This window comes from Lytechinus variegatus, chromosome 13, assembly GCF_018143015.1.
Source record: "Lytechinus variegatus isolate NC3 chromosome 13, Lvar_3.0, whole genome shotgun sequence".
In the NCBI taxonomy this organism is placed as follows: domain Eukaryota; kingdom Metazoa; phylum Echinodermata; class Echinoidea; order Temnopleuroida; family Toxopneustidae; genus Lytechinus; species Lytechinus variegatus.
In genome coordinates, this window is record NC_054752.1 from 17545890 (window position 1) to 17554573 (window position 8684).

The 8684-nt window shown below is 36.2% G+C and overlaps 1 pseudogene; it reads right to left on the reverse strand.

The window, feature by feature from the left end:
- Positions 1–1157: 1157 nt before the first annotated feature.
- On the reverse strand, positions 1158–8280 carry LOC121426258 (annotated as a pseudogene).
- Between the last annotated feature and the right edge of the window lie 404 nt (positions 8281–8684).

The following is an 8684-nucleotide window of genomic DNA, read 5'->3' on the forward strand; positions in this document are numbered from 1 at the left end:
CTCTCCTGCAAAATCATTATTATTTTTTTTAATTACATTAGACATATTTTTAATAAGCTTTCCTGTATTTTGTAATTCCTTTCATAAATTAAGAAACACATTGCATAATCTACACAGTAAATGCTGATATAAATTATTATTTTATTTCTCTCTGTCATCAAACTATTTCAGTATTTTCTTAAATGCTAATAAAACTATTAAGTAAAAATCAGCCATTTGGAATGAGAAAATAGTTTTTGAAAGCATCATTAAACAAATCAATTATGAGTTATAAAAAGTTCTGACAAAGTATATAATACAGCAAATGAGAGCGTAATATTTAGTAACTACACTCTAAATTACAGGGATTTAAAATAAGTCCAGATGGACTGTAGTTAGGGAGCAATCGATTTCTGGATTTAGTTTTAATCCTAAAGACTTAAATCTAAATCTCAAATGATTTGAATTTAAATCTTTCGAGATTTAAAAATGAATCTTAAGGATTCAAACTAAAACCGGAATTCGATTGGTCCCTAACTACAGTCCATGTGGACTTATTTTAAATCCCTGTAATTTAGAGTGTAACCAAAAACAATATATTAGTAACTAACCAAAAACAAAGGTGTTTCCTGAAACTGATTAACAGAGATGGGCAAATAAATTTATACCTTGTAAAAAAATACCTGTTTAAAAGCAGGATACCCGTTTATAGGCAAAATTCCTTGATCAATGTTCTTATCAAAGAACACTTACAATTTTTTTTTACCAGATTCATCTAGTACATATTCATTTCCATATACACAAATTACTTATATTGTGGAGAACTAGTTCGAACATTATTCAAGTTCATTGCAGTTATGTCCAATAATCAGGGATAATGATTGGTTTTTTTTTATCTTTTCATTGCTTTTAAGCCAGGGTTCAGCTCTTTTAACCCCTTTTATACAGTACATAGATCTCTCAAAATAACCCTCATTTACATTCCTATTTTCTTTGATACCAGGGGTCGATTGCATGAAAGGGTCCTTTCAAGAATCATCTTTCGTTTTGCCCATCTTTTATGATGCACTATAAAATGGTGTTTCTGAAATTTATGATAAACAAATAAAATTTGTAAGCTTGCTTTTAAATCAAATTTTATACAATTTCATGACATATCACATCATTTTATAAGCAAATATTGTTTATTTTGACAGACGAATAAAATATGTTTGCAGATACTTGATTTGAAATGCGTTTCACATGGCGCATCATAAAAAATGGGCATCACGAAAGATGGTCCATGCAAAGATCCTTTCATGCAATCGGCCCCAGTCTTCAACACCCTCATCTATCTTTGTTATCCCCATCTCCTTTGTTACCCTCATCTATCCTTCATTCCTTGCATCCCTCACTTGACCATTCCTTTTGTTATCAAATAACTTTATCTCTTGGTCCTCTCTTCAGCTATGTATAACTCCCCTTCTCTCTCCTCGTTGACTGAATCATGAATATTTATGTTGGAAGACTCCTTATATATGATTGGTTCTGGTTCTTATCCATGATATGTATTACTTTCTTATTGTCATCTTCAAATCTAGAACCTTGTGCAAAGAAGGCCAAGACAAGAAATGAATAATAAAATAGGCCCTGCCTAGTTTTGGCAGTTGAGCACAGAACTCCAAACCAGCAACATCTACCTCTCCATCTGTTTTTGTTCTGTGTTGGAAGAACCTGCGTATACTCAGAGCTCATGAATTATACAATATAGCCCCTACAATATGAAAGACATAATAATAGCGATTCAATACTAGTAATTACACTGGTACAATTCCAGTGTCACTACTTCTACTACTAATAATGATATTTCCATCATCATTCATCATCTTCATCATCATAATCTTCATCCTTCTCCTCCTCCTCCTCCTCATCATCATTATCACCATCTTTGGCATCACTGTGTTCATGATTATCATTCTCATCAAACTTACAATTAAACATATTAAAATGAAGATATATAAGACACTAAAGAATGAAGGTTGTATTACAGTTTTCGAATCACACGAGTTCTTCCATCATTGAAAGATAAGTTGGATCGTAAATGTGACCCTGAAATAACAAATTATATCAATGTAATTGGTCTGATATCAACTGTGAAGAAATCTTTAATCTCTCTCTTATACAGAAACTTTCCTTGAATGTTGGTGGTGCCGGCTGGTAGGAGGGACAGGTAGACTGGGGTATCTGCCCCCTGATCTGGGGTGAGCCTATGCTTTGCCTTTTCACCCGTATGATGCGCCGTCATGCCGGTAGCAACGTAGCCAGGGCAGCACTGTCAAAAATAGAAGTAGAAATTAACAAATAGGAAATATATAGGTGTGGATGCTTTCCATTTTCAATGATCAGCTCTAAACTTTCACCCTTTAAAAACATAGATATCAGTGTTGGGTAGAAAGCACAGGCCAAGAACAAGGCTGAGGTCAGACTGCCTGCAGCCAAAGACAAGGAAAGGGACTGAATTACCCATGCTAAGAACCTACAGACTCTGGGGGCCAGGGATTCAGATTTCATTCTCATTTCTGCAATGTTTCCCGGCCTCACCCCTGCCCGGTCCATGGACACACCCTGAGGCCAAGGCCAAGGAATAGACATCCAAGACCACGGATAGAACCAAAGACATATTAAACTGACTTTCAAACTGGCCTTGAGGACACAACAATGATACAACATGAGACAACCTGAGGCCAAATCTAAAGCCAAGGGCACAGTAATTGCAAAGAATAACATGCTTTTTCTGTCAACACTAAAAGAACAAAAAATCTAATCTGCAGTTCTGCTGCAATATCATCATTATCATTAGCTCTAAGAGGTACTTACAGAGTTAATGAGGACATCCTTTTTGCTTGAATCCTTGCTAACGTTTTCACCCTGTATTTTGGTGAGGGCTACTACTCCAAGTTTGCTGGTCCCATAGGCCCAATCTGGCCAACCCTTCTGGACATGGTCTCCAATCTTGGTAGCCCTGAGAAAAACAAATAAGTGGAGGGGAGATTTGAAGATAATAGATCTCTTTTTGTATTCATTTACATGCATTATTCTATTTTAGTTTCCAAAAATAAAGCAAATGCAAAACATATAACTTATTCTGAAATATGAAAATAGAAAATTAGAACAATAAAAAAAAGCTTGTTGTGACTAGACAAAAAAATATATATTTCAACCCTGAACATATCTGGACTAAACTTAAAGGGATGGTCAAGGCTGAGAATATTTACATCTAAATAAATAGAGTAAAATTCTCGGAGCAAAATGCTGGAAATTTTATCAAAATGAGAGAATAAATAACAAAGTTATTGAATTTCAAATTTTATCAATATTTTGTGAAAACAGTTACATGCACATTGTCATGAATCCTCATTAGGTGGGCTGATGTCACATCCAAACTTTCCTTTTCCTTATATTATTACACAAAAAATAATTGTTTCATTTTTTCATACATGTGTAAATGACATGTCTCCATTATGATTAAATAAGTTGCGGCAATAAATAACTAATGCACTTAATCAGTTGTCAATCCAATGGTTTAGTTCTTGGTAGAAAAAAATTGAATAAACCTAATTTCATATAATAAAATACAGAAGAATAAAGGGGAATATGACATCATCAGCCCACCTCATGAATATTCATAAAGACATGCCTAGCACTGTTTTACCGGAATAATGCAAATCTTTAAAATTGAATAAATTTATTTGCAATCCAATTTTGAACAAATTTTAAACATTTTGCTCTGTGAATTTTACTCTATTTATTGAATGATTATATGATAGATATCTCCAGCATGGACCGTCCCTTAAAGATTTATCCCTCAAACAGATGTTCAGTTATAATGAGCTCATTTGAATAAAAACAGAATAGTTAAACAGATAACCTTAAAGATTAATGACTGAAAACCACCTAAAATAGGCAACCAAGAGGCATCTACTCACTCAATGAATTCATTCATAAGGTTCGTCACGTCCTGTACAGTTGAGACTTGCTTGAATCGTTCCTGAAGTTCTTCGCTCAACCTGTAGTAGGCCATGGGAGCCCCCATGCTAGCAACATGTGTGATCCTGCAGAGAGGATGGCAGAGTTTGAGAAAATCAACAACAGCATAATACTGACAGAAACACAGTCACGAGGTATACAGGAATGTGCAATATAATGGGTCGTTTTTAAAATAACTTTACACGTGATAACTAAACATGGAGCCTAATTTCGTTTCATAATGGGTGATTTTAAGTCCAGTGTTGGCCTTGGTGTTGGTGTAATTGAAATTTGGATTGCTTCCCCTAGCTCCAAATCTTATTCAGAGTTTGTAAACTGATCAAGATCACATTATTGACGTCTCAACGACCAGTGAGTGACTTTTCGGGACCATCTTCATTCTATGTCTGGTGTTATAATCGTGTAAAAATTGACCTAACACCAACACCAAAAGGTCAACACTGAACTTGAAATCACACATTGTTCAAGATGAAGTACATTTATTTAGGCCTCATTGTAAATATCAAGAATGGGTTTCTTTATTACATACATGTTTACCTTCTCCATAAAAAAATTCTTTAAATCCCTGGAAGAGGTTAAAGGCTTCAACCAAATTATTGTGAGTTCCCCCCCCCCTTGAAGAACTCATCCAATTTCCATCCCATTCACTGGTTGTAGGTGGATGGGCCTACATTTCATGATTTCATTAATTGTAATTTTTCAAATCCATTATTACACTTAACCTTCATGATGTTTTCAATTTTCATTAGATTATGTAATACATGTATACATATCCCAGGTGGATTTTTTTTCCCTTTCAACCAATTGCTAATAGCTTGCCTAGATATGTAAGGATTTCAGCTTCACCATGTATTTACCAGGCAAAAATCCACGGGGGGGGGGATTTTACACGATCTGTACAGGGACAGTGAGGAATTCACTTCCTTTTTTGTCATACAGACCCTTTTCCCCTCAGTAACAATTTACCTGAGGGAAATTTTTTATAATTTTTCATTTTCTTGCTCGATTATTTTGTGCACAAATTACCCTCTTTGCTGTTTTAGCAGCAAGAACCTCTTTTGTGGAAGGGGGTAGCTTGTCAAGAAATGTTGCAAACCAAATGGATCAATCATCTCTGCCCTCCCCAAGCACCCCGGCCCCAATTTCTAAATCCTGGTCATGGCCATTCAAACTACTAGTTATAGTTTACCTGCCACCATCCCTGATGATCGGCAGGAACGTATCAGTCATTAGACGGACACCGTGGTAGTTGGTCTTGATAGATCCGACAGCTTGCTCAAACATTGGAGGGTTACCCTGTCAAGACAAACACAAAATAATTGCATTTGAACATTTTTAATCAGTTCTGGCAAACTCATGATTGATGGTAAAAAAAATATTTGGAAACAAGTATTTGTTTGATTAGAAATAAGTTGTCATATATATCTTTCATACGACTTGCCAGTCAACAAATGATGAAGAAATACATCTCATACATGTATGTTGTGGCAGTGGAGTTGGTAAGAATGGCAAGGTAGTAGGCCTCATTGAGTGGAAATAAATAAATTGAATTGATTGTCAACGGGAGGTTTCATCGCTTCCACCTAACTTTAGTAATTTTATTTCAATTCCATCAATAGTTATACTCACAAAGTACAAGGTGCTACTGCTACATGTATATTGGGGTAGAATCTTTCTCACCTTATAGGCAATTCCTGCATTGTTGACCAGGATGTCCAAGCCCCCATGTTCAGTCCTGATATCATCTCGAAGCTTCTCCATACTGCTAACATCGTCCACGTCAAGGAGATGGAATCTAGGATTAAGGCCTTCCTTCTTCAAGCCTTCCACGGCCTGCATCCCCCCGCTCCTCATTCCTTGCCGTCAAATATACCGCTCCATTCTCACCAAAATGCTTGCAGAAAGCTCGGACGATGGCAAGACCAACTCCAGAATTGCTACCAGTTACCTGTTTGCATAATGGAAAAAAAATGACTATAAAAAGCCTAAAACTAAGGTAGGCCTACTAACGATTTTGGAAGCTTCTTATGTTTTAATGTCTCTGCGGTAGTTGATCAGATCGAGCATACTGATCTTAAACAAATAGGAGTAATGCCGAAAATTTGTTAAACAAATTATAATTTTCTCCTATAAAAGCCTCTCAATCTACTATCTATTGTCCACCGCGGACGGCATTTGAATAGTAATGAGTCAGAAAGAAGAGGATCAAAGGTATTTGAATTCCAGTTCATCGTGGCTTAGCCGTGAACCAGAATAGCCTGGTGGTTGAGTCGCTGCCCGGAAAGCAGTAGATGGCAGGTTTGAATCCCACTGGTTCCAATTTTTTCTGACTTATGATTTTCATACAGATCGAGCATACTGATCTTATGATTTTCATTACAGATCGAGCATACTGATCTTAAACAAATAGGAGTAATGCCGAAAATTTGTTAAACAAATTATAATTTGAATTCCAGTTCATCGTGGCTTAGCCGTGAACCAGAATAGCCTGGTGGTTGAGTTGCTGCCGGAAAGCAGTAGATGGCAGGTTCAAATCCCACTGGTTCCAATTTTTTCTGACTTATGATTTATGATTTTCATACAGATCGAGCATACTGATCTTATGATTTTCATTACAGATCGAGCATACTGATCTTAAACAAATAGGAGTAATGCCGAAAATTTGTTAAACAAATTATAATTTTCTCCTATAAAAGCCTCTTAATCTACTATCTATTGTCCACGGCAGACGGCATTTGAATAGTAATGAGTCAGAAAGAAGAGGATCGAGGGTATTTGAATTCCAGTTCATCATGGCTTAGCCATGAACCAGAATAGCCTGGTGGTTGAGTCGCTGCCCGGAAAGCAGATGGCAATTTCGAATCCACTGGTTCCAATTTTTTCTGACTTATGATTTTCATACAGATCGAGCATACTGATCTTATGATTTTCATTACAGATCGAGCATACTGATCTTAAACAAATAGGAGTAATGCCGAAAATTTGTTAAACAAATTATAATTTCCTCCTATAAAAGCCTCTTAATTTACTATCTATTGTACACTGCGGATGGCATTTGAATAGCAATGAGTTAGAAAGAAGAGGATCAAGGATATTTGAATTCCAGTTCATCGTGGCTTAGCCGTGAACCAGAATAGCCTGGTGGTTGAGTCGCTGCCCGGAAAGAAGTAGATGGCAGGTTTGAATCCCACTGGTTCCAATTTTTTCTGACTTATGTCTGATTTATGATTTTCATACAGATCGAGCATACATGACATACTGATCTTATGATTTTCATTACAGATCGAGCATACTGATTACTATAGGGCCTAACTAAGCCCTAAGGAGTAATGGCAATGCTGACACATGTTGTTAAAGGGGAAGTTCACCCTGACAAAAAGTTTATTGTAAAAATAGCAGAAAAAATAATAAAAAATATTGCCGAAGGTTTGAGAAAAATTCATCAAATATTTAAAAAGTTATTAGAATTTCAATTATTTGATTTGTGACGTCATATGCGAGCAGCATTCCTACATAGCAAATGGTAAAAAATCAATGAAATGTCATTTTCTCAGAAAATTGAAAATGGTTTTCACTGTAACTTTTGTATATCAATAGACAAATCATTTCACACCCGATCATGAAAAGAAAACAAAATTAAGTCATCAGGAACCATACAAAATTTGAAATTCATACATTTTATATTACATAACACATGGGGCAGCTGCTCGTTTATGACGTCACAAATCCCAAATTTTGAACTCTAATAACTTTCTTACTCTTTATCGGATTTTCCTCAAACCTTCACCAATATTTTTTACTATTTTTCTGCTATTTTTACAACAAAGTTTTCTTCAGGCATGTCAGGGTGAACTTCCCCTTTAAACAATATTGCTTCAGCTTGTTTAGTAGAAATTTTCACATCATGTATGTGTAGGAAAAAAATGTTTTTGTAATGTTTATTTTCTGTTAATTCCTCCGAACAGATGGAGTTCAGCTAGCTGTCTTGGCTTTACTCTGTAAGACGCCTCGGTAATGTAGTTGCACGTCCCCTGTCCCCAGGCCAGCCCGCCCCGGGGCTCGCATCACAATTGTTGACAGTCGGAGCTCGAGCGGAGTGAATTAATTAATGCGAAAATTTTTCTGCAAAAAATCCTAACTTTCGAAGCACTTTTCTTGTATACAATATAATCAATGAAGAGAATAAATCTAAAGAGCACTGAATTTCACAGAAAGAGTTGACAGAATACTTACAACAGCAACCTTAGAATTAGAAGACATGTTGTCCGTCTCTTCTCGGGCTTCTAGACAGAAGAGATCGATCGAGACCAAATAAATGCAAAAATCTATGGTACGCTAATACATTTGGAAGTTATGCGGTGTTTCAGTTTATTTAATAACCCTGATTCAAAAATTTAATACTTCTGTCATTTATATGATTTTTGTTCACTATAAGCGTTAGTTTTTATTATCAGTATGGTAACTCTGTCGATATTCTTCGTAATTGTACATGAATATTTATCAAATTCAACGCATATCTGGCTGCTTAACACCAAGGAAAGGTAAAAGTGGGCGGTGCCGCCTGGGGGCGTGGGCGGTGCCGCCTGGGGGCGTGGTCAATGGATCTACTAGCTGTGCAGACAACAGAGAGAACGCAGTCCCTCTCTTTTTTTTTCTCAGTCACATATTCCTCTTTCTCC